The 18,629-nt window shown below is 45.4% G+C and overlaps 1 non-coding gene across 1 annotated transcript; it reads left to right on the top strand.

Annotated features, from left to right (window-relative positions):
• The first annotated feature begins 569 nt into the window (after window positions 1-569).
• LOC117803221 lies at window positions 570-672 on the top strand. Its single transcript, XR_004626914.1, has one exon. It is a non-coding gene; the product is annotated as a small nucleolar RNA U13 (small nucleolar RNA).
• Window positions 673-18,629: the final 17,957 nt, after the last annotated feature.

Below are 18,629 nucleotides of genomic sequence, written 5' to 3'. Positions count from 1 at the left end.
TGCTGTCAAGGACATTTATACCTGAAGGGGCTTACATTTTATTTTATTTTATTTTTATTAAGATTTTATTTATTTGATGGAGAGAGAGAGAGAGAGAGAGAGAACACAGACAGGAGCAGCAGGTAGAGGGAGAGGGAGAAGCTTGATCCAGAGCCCTGGGCTCATGACTCGAGCCAAATGCAGACGCTCAACCAACTGAGCCACCCAGATGCCCCAGGAGCTCACATTTTATTTATTTATTTATTTATTTATTTATTTAACAGGGATAGACAGCCAGCGAGAGAGGGAACACAAGCAGGGGGAGTGGGAGAGGAAGAAGCAGGCTCATAGAGGAGGAGCCTGATGTGGGGCTTGATCCCAGAACGCCGGGATCACGCCCTGAGCCGAAGGCAGACGCTTAACCACTGTGCCCCCCAGGCACCCCAGGAACTCACATTTTAAATGCCCATGGGTCACTGTCACCTCTCAGTGGTCCCCCAGGTAGCAGCTCAACATTTAACAGGGTGCACACGGTCCCGGTAATGATGTTTAGTCCTTGCAGAGTGAAGGGTAGAAAGATGGCTTAATGGATCCTTTTGTAGCTACAAGCGTAATGATTGGGTGTTCACACAGTTGTGGGCCACATGCCTCCCTCCAACCTTGTTACAACCTCGGCACATTATCCATCTGACATGAACTCGGAGGAAAAATGAAAGAAAAGAAAAGAAAAGAAAAGAAAAAAAGAAAAAGAAAAGAAAAGAAAAAAGAAAGAAAGAAAGAAAGAAAGAAAGAAAGAAAGAAAGAAAGAAAGAAAGAAAGAAAAAGAAAGAAAGAAAGAGGGCTTAACAGAGAAGTCAGGGCAGAACATTTGTTCCGGTCCCCACAGGACAGCAGATCCAGACTTGACCTTGATAATAAGCTGCCTCCTCACACAGCTCTGGGTGGGAAATAAGGCTGGTAATTAATTCTCCACCATTTTGGATGGTATATGAGGCAACGCACCAGATCCAGCTGTTCCTTCCAACATCATCTTGCCCATCACCATTACTGGAGCCATTGGTCCTGAGAGATGAAGCGTTCTTGAGAGATTGGAGACCTGCACATCACTAATCTTGCTTCATGTCATTGTCAATGACATTCTCGAGTGTCAAGGAGCTGTGATTCCTGAACAAGAAAGAAAAGTGCCTTCTCCACAGCTTTAGCACAAAAGACGACCTTGGAGAGGAGACATCCATGCGTGGAGGGGCATAGGAGGAAGGTAGTGATTTTCCACAGTTAATATTATTCAGGATTTTTGAAAAAAAAAATCACAGTACAGTTTAGATCTGGCTACACTCTTGGAGGAAGTTTGCTTCACTGTCTGGAGTTCTGGGCTTTTTAAAGGGGCAGAACTCTCCAGACATGAATACAATGCTGCTGTGGTCCTCTCTGGGGCACCCCACAGGCTGAGTCAACAAACCCAATCTCTTACTCACAAACAGAATCGTGTGAACTTCTCCCTGCCCTCTGGCTTCACCCACAGGACGTGCATTCCAGAATATACTAGAATGTTCTAGAACTTTCCGAGAATTCTGGAATGCCTGTACTCTCTGACCAAGCCTACCCAGCTCTCTCCTCCAGAGCCCTTGCAGACTTTAGACTGTCCCACCTACAGATTCTTCCCCCACCATGAACTAAACTGAAATTTAGAGACTGCTTGTACTTATGTCTGTTACCTCACCACTCAGGTTTTTTTGCTACTCAGTATGTTCTCACTATACTGCATTTCCTTTTTCTCTGACTTTCAATCACAGTCCACAGTGGTTGTGTGAGAGGCAGGAGAACCTCTACCCCCAGTCTTGTCAGCAATTGGTAGTAATTGTAGGACCTCCCTGACCCCCAGAGGCACTTATATGCTCCTCCTTTGTGTCCTCGACCTTCAATATAAAAGCTCACTACACTTTTTCACATTCTATGATGACTGTTTGATATGCCTTCACCCTAGAAAATAACGTCAGTCACTGAGCACTTCCTCCGTGTTTGACATACATTATTTCCATTCCCTTCAGATAAGTATTCTTTATACTATAAACAGGTGAGGAAACTAATGTTCCAAAAGATGAAGTAACTTCTCCAAGATCACACAAAGAAAGACTGAGCAGAGAAAGCAAGCTTCAGTTGGGCAGGACTGGCTCCAAAGCCAACCCTTCTTTCGGTGGCCTCCCTGCCAGTCAATATCCTATAAACCTGAGGTCTGGGCTCAGACTTTCGTCTCTGTCCTGGAGGTTAACCCTGAGACTGAGAAGTTTCATGGGACGTGGGATTTTTGGGGCTAAAACCGGGACAGTTGGCCATCTGGGGAGTGGGACACTTGGACCTTAAGGTGGGCCTCGGGTGTAGAAGGTAGATGCCAGGGAGAGCTGAGCCAAGGGAAAGAACGCTCCCTATGTGCAAAGACGCCCCCTGCAGGGCAGACACTGTAATGACAAGTCTGCCAATGTTGCAGAGGGTTACAGCTTCAGTCTCCAGGCCAGAATACAGTCAGGATCCTCTGGAGGGTAGAGATGGGACTTGTCAGTGGGTTAGACACACCAAACATTGGATAAACATCCCCACGTTTTTCTTCCATTTATATGAATTCAAGGAAGCGAAAACTAGACAAAAAATTTTGAAAATATTCATGGATTCAGTGGACTCACCCAACTCAAATGCTCATCTCTGAGAAGACTTCCAGGTCCGCATGCCTTCAGGTCATGACCAAGGTCCTTACGATGCTCCTGATCCCGTGCCTGCCAACAGCAACCATGCCATAGCCCCCACCCCCACACACACACAAGCACACACACACACACACACACACACACACTCACTCTGCACTTGACCTTGTCAAAGTACTTTGCAGTTTCACTCCACGTTTCTGCACATGCTGTGGCCAAGGCTCAGACCAAGTCTCTCCTCCCAGAGCCTTCCCGACTACCTCCTCCCTGCCCAGGTCACTGTCCCCTTCTGTTGTACATCTATGTTCATCTCACCCTCCAGGCTGGCATGCAAGGGCCCATGACTGCGTCTTATTCCTGGGGTTCCCAGTACCCACCCCAGTGTTTGGCAAGCAGATGATCAATTAAGTGTTTGTTTCAATGAAATGGACACCACAGTGCATAGGGCATGCTGGTAACGAAGTATCCCAACTGGAAAGGCGCTCTGCTCCAGGTTAGCAGCCACAGGCAATTCCAGGTTTATAAGCACTAAGCTTTCCATCAGCTTTGAACTAAGACTACTCAGTCCCCACTGCTGTGGAGGCCACCCCATGGTTGCCATGGGAACCAGCCACTCACAGAGCCTCTGGGGCCCGAGGAACTCCACCCGCACTCCCCACTGCAGAGCCTTCTCAGAAGCTACTGGGGGAACTGCCCAGGTGCCAGAGCCTCCCTCCAGCACCTCCCCCTCTTCGAGTTGCCTTGAGCCAGAAGACGGGGGCCGGACTTCAGCAGCGATCCACATACAGCTGCTTTTATGGAGAAATGCACTCCAAGTTGCAAAGTAACCAGCAGTAAGTGAACTATTGGAACACAACCTGTTGGCTTTGCTCTAGGCAGCTGGTTTAAGAAGAGCAAGAACCAAGAAGCAGGCAGATGGGAAAACGGAAGAGGGATCAGGTCTCCTTTCTCCCGAGGGTGGGGGTGGGAAGTCTGATGCTGGGAAAGGGGAGCTAGGGAATGTTGCCCCCTGCCAGTGGTGGGTCCCAGCAGAGATTCTACCAACTGGCCTTGGAAGGCAATCAGTGGAGTATTTCGCAAAAGAGAGAACTGAGGCTCAGAGAAGTTAACCGAATCCATGTTCATTTCTTCTTTCCGGGCACACGCTGCCTGGCCGCCCTTGCAACTAGGCGTGACCATGTGGCTATCCAAGGGATCTGAGAGGAGGTGATGTGGGCCATTACAGGCCTGGTCAAATCTCCCATGCACACCTCCATGCTCTGGTCCTCTCATGGCTGGCTGGATTGATGATGAGCCCTGGGCAACCTTGGAAGTGACCAGTGACCTGGTGAAGGTGACAGAGCCTCTGCCAGTCCAAGTCCCCAAATGAGTGTGCTGAGGGGGTTGCCCCACAAATCTTTACACCTGCCCAGAAGTACTAGACTTCTAGTGTGATTATACGTGTGGAAGTCTGTTACAAGTAGCCTTCCCTAATTGATACAACAGGACCGTCCTATCTGGCTTTCAGCTTCTCTGTAGCACATGTCACAGGTCAGGGCTAGTTCCAGGGTGACGGGTGGCATCCGAGATACACAGGCTCAGCTGGACAAGCCCAGAGATGCTGGGCTCAGAGCTGTTTTATTCATTGTAACAGCTGCTTCCTAGGCTCTGGAGGAATTCCAGGAAGCTGGATCCAAGACAGAACATGAGTTGTCCACATGACATGTTCCCAGGGAGATCGTGGATTTGCTGCCTGGTGTCTGGGACTTAAAAGGTGTTCTGTAAATACCTTTTGGATGGATGGATGGATGGATGGATGGATGGATGGATGGATGGACGGATGAATGGGTGGAAAATAGCTTCTGCTATAGGGTTCCTACTGTAGGGGAAGGAGAGAATGTCCTAAATACAGCCATGGAGTCTAACTGAGATACAGGAAGGTAAGTAAAGAGAGAGCTGTTCCCTCCAGTGACAATGCCCACTTGCGATCCAAATGGGTTGAGGGAAGCAGGTGACCGGAGATGGGCAGGCCCAAGGAGATAGCAGATGTGCGGTGTTAGTGGCCCCCATGGCAGAGGAGCCTTCACACCCATCCCCGACCGGGGCTAGGGCTGCCACCTTAGGAAATAAAAACACAGGATGCCCCGTTCCATTTGAATTTCAAATAAACGACCACTATCTGTCCATATAAAGCTTGGGACCTATTGATCTTAAAAAATGACTCATTTTTCTAAAACCTTAAATTCAAATTTAAGTGGCTGTCCTGTAATTTGATCTGGCAGCCCTAAAACAGGCTGCCCAAGAAGATCTTGTATGGACAAAAGGAGGAGACAGCTGACATGGCCCGGATCAAAGACCATTGCTTCAGGGACTTGGCCTTCTTGTCAGGATGGTTCCCCTCTTGCGAATAATCAGAAGGTAGAAGACCTGTAGCAACTTCACTTGGCCTCTTTCCTGCATTCTGGAAAGTATTCTAAGTATGGAAAGTGGTAGGTCTATAAGTAGTGGTGTAAATGAGAACAGGGGAAAAAAAAAAACACAACAACTCTGGCCTTCAGTCCACTAGATCCAGAAAAGAAATCCTTCCAAACCAGTGACTGTTTATTAAATGTGAAACATACAGCCTCATTCATAATAGAACTTATGGAATGGGAGCACAAGGGGCCTTTCTGTTTTTAACCTTTAGAAGAAGTCTCGGTGTTTTTTTCAAGATTCTTAAAACAAATATTATTCACATGTAGTTACTATCACTGTCAAAAAGCTGATATTTAATAAATAGTCCATTGTCAGCACAGACAGAATTCTTGGTCAGTTTTTATTTGGACACTGTTGTTCTCCCCCCTTAGATTCCACACAATTTTAGCTTATCTTAATATTCCTGGGAACCATGGAAGAAAGTTCTAGAAGTAAAGGGAATCTAGCGTCGCCCCTACACACACACACACACACAATGATCAAATTACAAGTTTACAGTAAAACCTCCTGGGAGAGAAGAAAAAAAAAAAAAGCAAGAGGGCCGAAGAGTTGAGCCAATCACTGTCCTGGGTCGGGGGGACAGGTCAGAGATGTGGGGACCTCATCCTGGCTGGTGGGATGATGCCTCATGTTAGTAACAAGATTCAGAGCTGCATCTAAGCATCACCTTGTGACAGAACCTCCATCACAATCAGCCCCACTGGCCATGTGTTTTACTTGTCACTGTCCCCCACTGGTGTCCCTATTTTAAGGGTTGCCTCTCCACAGGCCATTCTCAATCCAGCAGCAGTCAGAGGGATCTTTGTAAAATGTCATTCTCCCATTTTAAACCTTCCAATGATTCCCCAGCCTTCTAAAAAATATATCCAACCCCCTTCGTGTGGTTGACAATGCACAGGACTCAACCCCTCTGACCTTACCTTCTTCTACTCTCCCTGACTTTCACCCCACCCTCCCAACCCTGGTCTGCCTTCTTCTCCTCAAACACACCACCCCTGATCCCTGCTTAGGGCTCTGCATGAACCAGTTACTGTGCTTGAAAAATTCTTGCCCTGGGTGTCTGGCTGGCTGCTGCCTTTTGTCATTCAGGTAACAGCTTAAAATTACCTTGGAAAGCAGTTTTTCTAGATCAGGAGACCTACACCAAGTCCCTCCCCGATCCCTCCCCACCTCTTCACCCTATTTTATTTTTATCATCACATTTACCTCTAGCTCATAATTTTTCACTTATCTGCTTATTGTCTCTGTATCCTCAAAATAGCACGTAAATTCCAGGAAGACAAAGACCCGATTCGTCCTATTCAACCCATATCCCCAGTACCTAGCACAGCGTGTGGCATACCGCAGGCTGTCAGTCCATGTGTCTTGCAGGAACTTTCAAAGCTTTGTCACGTCACCAGGCACCAAATCCTTACGAAGACAGCATCATGAAGAAATTCTCATGAAAACAACATACACTCAGATGAGTAATACTAGCAAATATTTATCCAGTGCTTGCCACAGGCTCAAGCACTTTACAAGTATAATCGATTCTCCTGACCCTGACGATAGCTCTAGGAATTCTGTTGTACGTGATCCCGTTTAATAGACAAAGGCCTGGAGCACAGGTGGGAAAAGTAACTTGCCCATGACCACGCCAAGATGAAGGAGTTGCCTGGATAACTCCAAAGAAAGCCCAAATCCTGGGACATAAATGGGACTGAGTTCAAGTTAGTGTCTGGAAGATAGTCCCTGTGAGGCTTTTTGTTGTCTACATGGGTGGGTTTCATACCATGTGTAGGGTTCTGGTCATACGTTAGGAGGAAAGAGAATCAACCGTGATTTGGCAAGAATTGTGAGAGAGCCAAAGACAGAAGAGGAAGGAGGCCAGTGAAGACCTCAATAAACCACTGTCTTCTGTGTCCACCCATCTGTCCATTTGTCATTCACTCAACACACGTGTTTTGAGTACCTAACCACTGCCAGGAACTATCCTAGACACGTTTGTCCATCGAGAGGTGGTAAGAACTATCGAGGCCCAGAAGCAATATGGAGCAATATGGAGGGCCAAGGCTAGAATGCTGCTTTATAGGCTTCCTGAGGGGGTCTGGAAGCAGGGTATTCCAGGTATGGGGACCGCAAGCATAGAGGCCCTAAGGTTCGGAGACATGCCTGGTATATCCGAAGATAAGCGAGGAACGGGTCTGAGACAAAGAGAGCAGTGGGGGGGACAAGGTCAGAGGAGAAGAGAGAGCTGTTGTAAGGTATTTGGATTTTACGCTGAGTCGATGGGAAGCAATGGTTTGTCTTTACAAGTTTAGAGAGTCGATCTGGCTGCTCAGGGACCATGGGGGCACCAGCAGAAAGCAGAATACCAACTATGGCAGGGGTTCTGCCCCTAGTGGACATTCGACAAGTCTGGAGACATTTTTGGTTGTCACAACTTGAGGTGGGAGGGGAGGGTGCAAGTGGCATCCAGTGGATAGAAGCCAGCAACGCTGCTGACCCAAGGCCCCACCAGAGAATTACCCAGCCCAGAATGTCACTAGTGCTGAGGTTGAGAAGTCCCGAGTTCATAGACTACTACAATAATCGAGGCAAGAGATTTACTCATAAAACGGGTACTAAGGCCCTACAATGTACCGGGCAATGTACCAGGAACTAAAGATACCACAACAAACTAAACAGGCGCCCTCACAGAGCTCATGTTGCGGTGATCGTGGAAGCTCAGAACACGGTGAAGAGAGATGGCAGGGTGAGGAAGGCCTGATTTTTTAAATATCTGTTAAAGGCAAAACTGACAGTTTGCTCAGAACTGGATATACCGAAAGAAGAGTCAGAGTTGACCCCAACGCTTTGTCCCGAGCAATTAGTGCAGACTTGCCATGTATTAAGACAAGGACCCCTGGAGGAGAAAGTGAGATATTAGGTAGACACGAGGGCAACAGGATATTTTTAGTCTGGAGGTTTAAAAAAAAAAAAAAGGCTGGAGGTAAAAAAAAAAAATTAGAGACAAAATCTTAGAAATTGGCAAATGTAAAGAAGAATACTCAGGGATTCAGTTTAAATGTATGAACACGCCCAAGAGAGCCTCACACCAAGCCTGAGCTCTCCCCCACGAGGAGGCTGGAGAGGACCGGAAACGGGATGAGCTGGGGAGACAGCAGGTGGGTGGAGTTTTGTGGGAAGCCAAATGAAGATAATGTTCCAGAAGAAGAGAGTGGTCAAACCATGCTAGGTAAGTGCTCTCATGCAAGGAAGAAAATCTAAATACCATCCATCCCCATTTCTAACGCTATATTGCTCTGGTGAGACCATCGCAAAACTTGGTCTGCCTCTCGCTGCCTTATCTATTCAGTCTCCCCAGGATAATTACTGAGCCTGTATCCTGAGCAATAAATTAAACTGGATGTTACATAAGATCCAAAAATGGTGAATACATAGTTTCTGTCCTCATGAAGGTTTCTATCTACTAGAGAAAACAAAACTTCTACAGTCTTCCGTCACATCAAAAGAAGGAATTAACCCACTGGTACTCATTGGGTATAAACTAAACTCATAGCATTCTAGTGGTTAAAATATGCAAGAGACACAGCTCTTTCTGTCCACAGTCCTGTCCCCGTGCTTTAATAAAACCACCTGTTTGCACCAAAGACATCTTGAGAATTCTTTCCTAGCCTTCGGCTTTGAACCTTAATGTCTGGGTGCCTGGGTGGCTCAGTTCGTTAAGCGGCTGCCTTTGGCTCAGGTCATGATCCCAGGGTCCTGGGATGGAGCCCCAAGTCAGACTCCCTCCTCAGCAGGGAGCCTGCTTCTCCCTCTCCCTCTACCTGCTGCTCCCCCTGCTTGTGCTCTCTCTGTCAAATAAATAAATAAAATCTTTTTAAAAATATATACAAGAGAAATGTAAGACAAAGGCTTTTGTCTCATGGAATTTACAAGGTAGTTGAGGAGACTGGGGTAAAACCCAAATGAAATATTTAGGGAAGAAATAACGGTAAACCACTATAGTGTAAAGTGGGAATGCCCTAGGTGTTCGAAGAAGGAGGAAACCATTCACATTTAAAGGCTCTCTTCCTGAGCTCCAGCCTGAAAGGCTTCCCTTTTGCCATGGTTTACATATGTGTGGGGAACGGGGCCACGCAGAAGTTGGGGATCAGGCAAGAGAATGAGAGCAAATCAGCATCTGACCATGACAACCTCTGAGAAAGTGGCCCCAAAGCACACTGGCCCCTGCTGCCTGTTGGAGGAGACTTCTAGATGTTTGGCCTCGTGGTTAAGTATCCACTAGGACTGGCAATAGAAGTGGAATTCGGGCCAACATGGAGCGGAGATGAGATATCTTGGTGTCTCTTCCCATTCATTAGCTCCCAGCTGTTGTTTCCCCAGAAGTAACCAGATAAAAGAGTCTTTGCATTTGAAATGTTGAGGCTCTGGAAAAATCAATTTCCGCACCATTTTCTCCCTCAGTCTGATACAGTAACCCAAAATACTTCCCAATTTTGCATACCCAAACATTACAGTGGGAAGTTCATGCACTTCCACATAATATAACCAAATTCTCATATTATACGGAGCCAAGCTTCGGTGCTCACAGGAGCTCTTTGTGTAAGGGGCAGATGAGCCTCAAAGGACAATCAGGCATTTGCCTCTTTTATCCTAATTTCTGGGCTATGGGCTGGGCAGTAAAGTAGTGGCTTGTTTGGCATGTGTAAGTAGAATACGGTACAAGTTATCATAAAATTTATATGCCTTTTTCTGTACAAATTTCAAATGATTTTTAAGATAAATGTGTATGACTTAAGTAGAGAAGGGATCAGAGAAACCATATATTTTCTTTTTGTGCTAATTCCTGAAATACTATTTCATTGCAACTCAAGATAGCTCAGAAGGAAGATGGAAGGACAAATTATTTCAAGAAAATATCTACTTCCTCTATCTCCCCTCCTCTTCTTTCTCGAGTCAGTTTGCCTTAGCAACAGTAAGATATTTCAATTATCTGTTCTGTCAACACCCCACCAAAGCCAAAGGAAACATGCTCATTTTGCTCTGGTCCAAATAAATATGGAAGTAGATTATTTTTTTTCAAACAGCAAAGGACCATAGAGTTAGAAATGACCTACAAAGTCTGGAAGGCTTATACGGCCACTATCAGGAAAATTCCTTCAAGTCTCTTTTCTTTAACAAAGAAACAATAAAAAAAAAACCCATATTTTTATTTTTCACAGTGTGGAGACTTCCTGTTCTCTTTGAGCCTAGTTCTAAATTGGAAAATTCAGAAAAGTAAATTATAAATACACAAGATCAATTGATTTCTTATGAATGCGATTTTTCTTACCTGACATGTTTTCCATAAATTAGGATAATGTTGCTGTGTTTTTAGATTAAAAGACCCAGTTCAATATGTCTGTCCGCGGAAGAGGAAATGAAACATCTGCTTCGAGCTTCCATTAGGAAGATGACTTACGACAGGCAGCTGTCAAGCAAGGCGTCTGGATTCTGATGGTGCTGGTTTAGATCACAGTGCTGAAGGTCTTCGAGAATCCAATGAGAGTCATAGAACCTTACCATCGCCCTTCCCCACCCTCCACCCCCAGGAACAACATGAATGACAGGGATGCACACATGCATGATCCTGAGGATAATTTCAGGGTTTTCCAGCTTCCTCACCCCCAAGGTCCAGACCTGTATCCCACATCCATTAGCTTCAAGCTGTCTGATCAGGTCAAATGACTTGTTCTCTTTGAGGTTCACTCTCCCCCTTTGTAAAATGGGCATGTAATGATGACATCTACTTCATCTGTTTGTTCTGAAGGTTAAATGAGTAGCTCTATCAAAGCCCTTGGCACAGTGCCTTGCCCATCGTGACAGCTGGCTATTGTTAGCTGTTATTTTCAGGCTTGGGCCATGAGGTTAAGATTCCCTTGTTAAAAAGAGTAATATAGGTACTTTATAGTTTATTGATATCATTTTTCCAAAAAATCCATATTATAGGTTTTATGGAGCAATAGTTCAAAGTATGGGTTTACTTTACAATGTTCATAATTTACTTTAAAATAGTTTGACACTGACTATGAGAGCATGAGTTTGTATTAGTGGAAGCCTCAACTTTAGGGGCATTTAGTTGCCCTTAGAAATTCAAGGGCAATAGAGAAATTCAGCCTCCAAGGTGGTCAGATGGAATTACATCAGAAAGATATCAGCTCTCCTCATCTCAATTCGCCACCTGAGCCTTTGAAAATCAGGATAGCGAGTATCAGAAGTGAGTTTCTATTGGTGAAATGAGAGGCTTTTTGGTCTACATGGTGAATATCAGAAATAGGCTCTCAATGTTAAAATTAAAGGTATTCAAGTTTTGAGGACTGGGTAAATATTGGGAAGGTGTTCCCCAGCCCATGTGTAAATGGGCTATAGGAATCCAGTGAGGCCTGAGGCAGTGTCCATAGGGATGGCATTGCATGTTGTTGCTCCTGACTCAAGGGAAGCTTTTAGACAAGAGGTGGAATCCTCAAGCTCACAGTTGTATGAACTGTCGTAGGTCTGCTTTCTAAAGGAATTTTTGTTTAATAAAAAATCTGTATCTGTGGCCAAATTTGATCTGAGAATTGCTTTCTTAATAACTAGATAATAAGGTCAAAGGCTTAGCTAATTCTCACCCACCTTAAATACCCCAGTCCCATCATATACCCAAAATTAACCATGAGTTGTGGTTGGACCTTTTGGATAAAGTCAGTTCACAATGACTTTAAAATAAGATAGACTTGAATTTGGATCCAGGATATGCTCCTTCCTAGCTCTTTGACCTTGGGATAAATGTCCTTACCTGGGGGTTATTAGAGGATTAAATAAGATAAGCCCTACAAAACATAGTGAAAGAGTAATAAAAGCATTCATGGTTATTATTAAGTGCTTAGGGATTCTCATTTCTCCTATTTTTTAAAATATTTTTTATTATATTATGTTAGTCACCATACAGTACATCCCTGGTTTTTGATGTAATTATAAGTGGCTTTTCAATGTCCCTTGATTTTCATTTTCCTTGTGATTTACACAGAGCTGTAAGTCAAAACTGGCCACTCTTATGCTTTTGTAATCTATGTTGCTCTGGTGATCCCTCTACCTCTCTGACTGCTTACTGTCCCATTAGAATAAATGTTCCTCAAGGGCAATCTTGTCTCTCTTTCTCACTGGTGATGCCCAGCCCCTAGCCCTGGGCTTGGGATATGGTAGGGGCGCTCCAGGAATTTAATTACATAGTGATTCTCTTCTCACCCAGGATCAAAACCAGTTCTCTTTTATTTTCCTTCTCCTTTCCCTATTCCCATCCAACCACTCATTTTCCCTCTTTGTTGTTTATTCGTGATGTTATATCTTCCACTCTCTTCTCTATCTGCTCTGCCACCATCTTAGTTTGGGCTCCTTCTTGCATTTAAACCATTGAAATTTTCACCTACCAGTTATCTCCAGCTTGTTCCTCCTCCCCCATCTAGCTATTTCCTTTCTTCAGTTATCTTCAACAAAGCTGCCAGATTACTCTATTAAAATCTTGCTTCGCGCAAGTTATCATTCTCTCAAAAATAAAAACAAACACTTCCAACAACTCTCTACTGAGAGCATCCAAATTCCATAGACTGGCTGGCAACTGAAGTGTCCACGACCTAACTCATAGCCCTTCCTTTTAGGCAATCTTTCACTCCCGTCAAAATGGTCTACTCGTTATCTCCTATTGATCCCTGTGTTCACAGTCCAACATTTCTCAAATCTTCTCACTAGTGTCCCTAAATTACAGAGGAGATTGACTCAAGTACGTACTGGGAGATGTTATTTTCAAGTCTTGTGTTTTATATTTACAACCATATCAATTTTGCGTATGAATTTTGCATATATCCCTTAGTGGTAGGAGCTTTTCCGATGCTATGCTTTAAAATGTTTCCAACAGAACAATAAAAGTAAGTAACAGCTACTTTTTTATTTAACTAATTTTTTAACATTTTATGAAGGTCAGAAATTTGTTTGACTTGTTTCATAGTAACACACTAGTTGAGAATCCCTCACTGAAGCAATGTGGAACATTCTAGAAGAGTATCCAAGCAAGACTTGACTTCCGGGCGATCCACTTCCTTTCTCTGCCTAGCCTCTCCCATTTAATTCCTCAGTAACCGCCTCACCACAGGGGAAAAATGAAGGCAGGGAACTCAAGAAAGGAAGGGCTTTGAAACGTGTTACAATGAGATGATGTTGAGGAATTAGCTATGTTTTCCATGGTCCTCATTAACCGAGGTGATTGAAAGAGAGAGAGAAAGGATTTGTCAGATGAATCACAAAATGTTATTGTGGGCTTTGTCTTCTCAGTAGGCATGAATTATGCGCACGCGCAAAGACTTTCCCCAGCAACCCCCTCCTCCATCAAGCATTTTGTGGAGGGAATTTACAAGTACCATCCAGTCTCATGGTGTCAGTCGCATCAACCAGCACTCTTTCCATACCAGCAGATGCACTGATAAGTTTAAATATAATCGGGGGAGCGGGGGAGGCTATGCGCCCAGCGGGCGTGGCTCTTGGGCTCCAGGTGAGAAAAGACATTTCCAGACAATCGCTGTGACCTCGTTCTGGTTGCCATAGTACTGACGTCAAGGACGCAAACGTATATGTAGGGAAGGTAGTCATCCTGAGCCACTTGTCCAGCCTTCCGCAGTCTTGTTTATTGGCTGAACAGTTATTTATTAGTTTGAATTCTGAGAAAGCTTATAGTTCAGTATGTTTATGCAGTGGCTTCCGGTCTATTAATAGCAAGTCCATTTTTGCAACAGTCTTCAACTATTAAGGCCAATTTCTGTTAAAAATTGTTTCTAAAAATAATCGTAAGAGAGACAGAGTGGTTGCTTTCCTATAGATAGACCTTCTAATATTCTTGAAGCCTCTGCTGACTTCTTTTAGACAAGTAGGAGTGTGCCGGCTTGCAGGGCTGCAGGAAATTCTAATGCATGTGCTCCATACAGACATTCTGTGCTACCTATCAGCGTGGCATCTAAGGGCTTAGGCGAGGATAACAAGAAGAAAGGAGGATAAACTTCTCCTGGGACTCTGGTCTGTTGGTGTGCCAAGCCAAATTTTTAATTTGGAGAGCAATTCTGCAGAAAATGAGCAGAAACTGCTATCTAAACATTTTAATAAGAATAAGCCCCCAAGCCAATATGCAATCGAGTGCACTGCTTTCTAGTAATTTCATTTATACAACAGCTCCACAAGCTGTTTCTCTCTCCATATTCAGATAACCCTCGCCTCTAGGGTGACCGTAAAAATGATATTTTAATAATGTGCCACATCTGTGATCAGAAATGTTTAATGAAACACTCTTGTGATCCTATGGTAACAAGCTTCAAAGAACTATTTCCAGATTTAGACAGGACCAGTTTGCTTTTTGTGGTAACTTTCATCAGTACATTTTTTCCAAGGTTGTGTGCAAGAAATCATACCTAAAGATAAGTGCTCAGGGTGAGGTCCAGCATTTATTTCAGCTGTGAGGCCTTGCTGGCTCCCATGGAACTTCTAGATCAATAGAAATATAATACGAGTCATATATGTAACTTAAAATTTCTGGTAGTCATGTCAAGAAAAGCACAAAGAAACAGGTGAAATTAATTCCAATAATACATTTTATTTAACACCTATATCAATGAGAGTATCATTTCAATAGGTAATCAATATAAAAATATTAGGAATGAGATATTTTACGTTTTTTGTATTAAATCTTTGAAATCTTGGGGCACCTGGGTGGCGCAGTCATTAAGCATCTGCCTTCGGCTCAGGGTGTGATCCTGGCGTTATGGGATCGAGCCCCACATCAGGCTCCTCTGCTGGGAGCCTGCTTCTTCCTCTCCCACTCCCCCTGCTTGCGTTCCCTCTCTCGCTGGCTGTCTCTCTCTCTGTCAAATAAATAAATAAAATCTTTAAAAAATAAATAAATAAATCTTTGAAATCTGGTGTGCATTTTACATTTATAGCACATCTCAATTTACAGTAGCCAGCTTTCAAGGGCTGGTAGCCACTGTATTGGCTGATGCGGCTATAAAACAAAAAGCTATGAAGGCATGGTCTTCAACCATCTGCATCAGGAAAATCCAGAGAATCATCAGCATGTGAATTCCAGGCCCTATCCCTAACCTGCCACATCAGATCTCTGGGGGTGGCACTAACGGGTTCCATAGCTGGAGTTTTGATCACTCAAATGTAAGATCATCCGTGAGGCTCCCTGTCCCAAATTGGTTCATAGCCCCTGAGCCAACACCACTACGACCTACCACACAGTCACATAAGCCAGTAGACACAAGCGCACAACCCATTCTATTCTTCCACTGACTCATTCAGTCCATGTGGAGTGCTGATTATCGGCCTAGCGCTGTTCTAGGCCATGGGACTAGAATGATGAGAAACACAGGCCAAGTCCCTGCTCTTTGGAAGCTTATAGCCCTAGTGCAGGAGAAAGACAGTAAACAAATAGAGGACTAAATAAGAGATCTAACTTCAGGTGATGGAGAAGACAAAGTAAAGCAAAGCTAGAACAGGGTGGGTGGGGCAGAGGAAGGATTGCACGTCTACGTAGACGCGGCTCGCTGGTCTTGGAGGGCTCTAGGAGGAGGTGACCACTGGCAGACTCTGAATGCGAGCAGGGAGGGAGCCACAGAGTGCCTGGGGGAAGAGCCCTGCATTAGAGCCAGCAGCAGGAAGGCCAGCGGGGCTGGAGCTGAGCGAGCCAAGGGGGACAGTGCCAAGAGGGACACAGCCACCAACTGTGCAGGCTCCAGAAGGCCACATCAAGGCATTTGGGGTTTGTCCTCAGAGCCATGAAAATGCCCTGGTGGGTTTCGAGCAAGGGCACGTGACATAACCCCCGATGGAGTTGGCTTTGGAAACTGTCCAGGAGAAACATGTCAGCTCGGACAACAGGGACGGCAATGGGGATGTGTGTTGAGTAGAGCTGGTGGAATTTGGTAACGGGTTGGCTGGGGAGGTGGGGAAGACAGGGAGGAGTGGAGGGACAGTAAGTTCTTTTGGGGCCTGAGCAGCTGAGTGTTGAGTGGGACATTTACTCAGAGGGATCAGCACGGGTGGAGGGTGCATATAACAAACCACTTGCCGCCTATCTCTTTCCGATCGGGGAGATTCTCGTCACGAAAATAGCGTATTTTTGTCAAAATGGAAAGGGAGGAGGAAGTACATTTATTGTCTCAGCTTTGTCTCCCCTTCCACTATCCTGTTTCCCACAGGGGATATAAAAGGTTATGAAGCTTCCCCACTCCCATGGAGTTGGAGGAGACCCCAGCCTCCTTCCTCATAGAATTCTCACCCAAGTATTAACACACACACATTCCACCCTGCTTCTGCCCAGAAGACCCACAATCTCACCATCCATCCAGCTTCCTTTGGCTCCTCTGAGACTGGAAGACAAGCTGGGCAGTCAGCACCCTAAGACGCCCCACATCTCTATATAATCCCCTCCCCTTGATGACCTGTTAATTATGGCCCGCTGAGACTCTGAGCAGAGGACCCAGCTCAAGCATAAGGACCTCTGACCTAACGAATCTGTGAGGTGTCAGGTGTATGGGGTTTTAAGCCACTAAATTTGTGGGAATTTCCTACACAGCAATAGAAAATTAATACAAAAAGGTAATGATAATAAATATAGCAATACGAGATAATAATATTCAACATTTATTATATGCTAAACAATTTCAATTGCTCTATCTCATTATTCTTTACAATAACCCCATCAATCTGGTGCTATTATTATCTCAATTTAATAAATGCAAAACTTGAGGCTTCGGGAGAAGTCACAGAGCTGAGGAGGTGACAGAGCAGGGATTGAGCCCTGGCCTAGAACTCTGTAGACAGAAAGTTTGACCACTAGGCCGTGCTGCCTCCAACCAGAGGAGGAGACCCTTGAGCAGGAGTTCTGCACCTGCATCTTCATAAGAATGAAGCCCGCGCTACCTGCATCTCAACCCCTGAGTGCCCTCAGTCACACCCGCTCCCCCCCCCCCCCCCCCCNGCCCCAGAGTCAGCAGAGCCTCTGACGGGCCATCATGTCATTTCCTGTCTTTGACCCTGGATGTTCCACAGTCAGTTTGGACAGCATGGCCTCTGGGAGCTAGGGTGTCCTCAGGCTCCCCTGAGCCTATCCTGGCCTAGCTCCCCCTTAGGGCAACCAACTCATCTTGGTTTACCCAGGACTACCCCAGTTTTAAAACTGGGGACCCCTCCTCCCAGGAAATCCCTCAGTCCCAGGCAAAGTAGGATGACTACACGGCCTGACTCCCCTCCAAAGCAAGCCCAGGCTGAGGTAGGCTTTGGGGCCACTTCCACACTGCAATTTGCTGTGGCCTTTCTTTCCAGTGCCCGCCAGGACAGTTGAGTCTGCTCTCCACAGACAGCTAAGAGCAGAAGCAAGTCTACTGAAACAATTGGCACCAAAAAGTTTCTGCTGGGTAGGGTTTGGCCCTAAAAACCCAGATGGGACTTTAGTTTGGACCACCAGATAGGCCTAGGAAACCATGTCCACATGCAGATTTTTCCTTGAACCGAGCAATCTGCTTGTCTCGAGTATCACACATGAAGTACATTGATCCAGACATCACATGGGCCAGATTCCATGTTTCCATTCACTCCAGTCCCCAAGCAGGCAACTCAGAGAACGCTGAGGGGTGTGGCCCCTGGATGTGCCCCATCCTTCCTAAGATTGTGAGCTTCATGAGACTCAGATGGGGGTCAGGAGGACTCATCTATTATTACGGGTCACCTCCATTGAAAGCTGAGTCCTCGTAAATCGACTCCCCTTGTAGGAGCTGCCTTCTTTCTGCCGTGTGTCCCGGACTCTTGACCACACCCCGCTATCTTCTAAATTGTACTCAATGCCAAGGGACACCACGTGTGACAGTGGTTGGACCACCATGAATGTATCCCCAATATGGAAAATGTCTCAACACACATACATTATTAAATAACTGCCAGCCAGTGATTTATAAATTCATTCATTCACTTATCCGTTCGTTCAATAACTGGGGCCTCCCGCAATGGGCCTGGCATTATCCTAGGTGCTAACACCGAATTACAGCTCATGTTAGACTGAAATGATACGACGGGTGCTAACACGGTGTTAGCACATGGAGATACCGACCTAATCCTCACGGGGCGCGTGGAGGGTTTTTAAGGAAGTCAACAAAAGACTCTTTTTTTTTTCAAGATTTTATGTATTTATTTGACAGAGAGAGAGAGAGAGAGACAGCCAGCGAGAAAGGGAACACAAGCAGGGGGAGTGGGAGAGGAAGAAGCAGGCTTCCAGTGGAGCAGGGAGCCTGATGCGGGGCTCGATCCCAGGACCCTGGGATCACGCCCCGAGCTGAAGACAGATGCTTAACGACTGAGCCACCCAGGCGCCCCTCAACAAAAGATTCTTAAGGAAGTCTGTCTATAGGAAGGAAAGCATGGGGTTTTTTGTTTTTGTTTTTGTTTTGTCTTTTGGGG

This window comes from Ailuropoda melanoleuca, chromosome 7 (genome assembly GCF_002007445.2).
Source record: "Ailuropoda melanoleuca isolate Jingjing chromosome 7, ASM200744v2, whole genome shotgun sequence".
Taxonomy (NCBI): Eukaryota; Metazoa; Chordata; class Mammalia; order Carnivora; family Ursidae; genus Ailuropoda; species Ailuropoda melanoleuca.
This window is presented reverse-complemented; position numbering and strand designations above follow the sequence as displayed.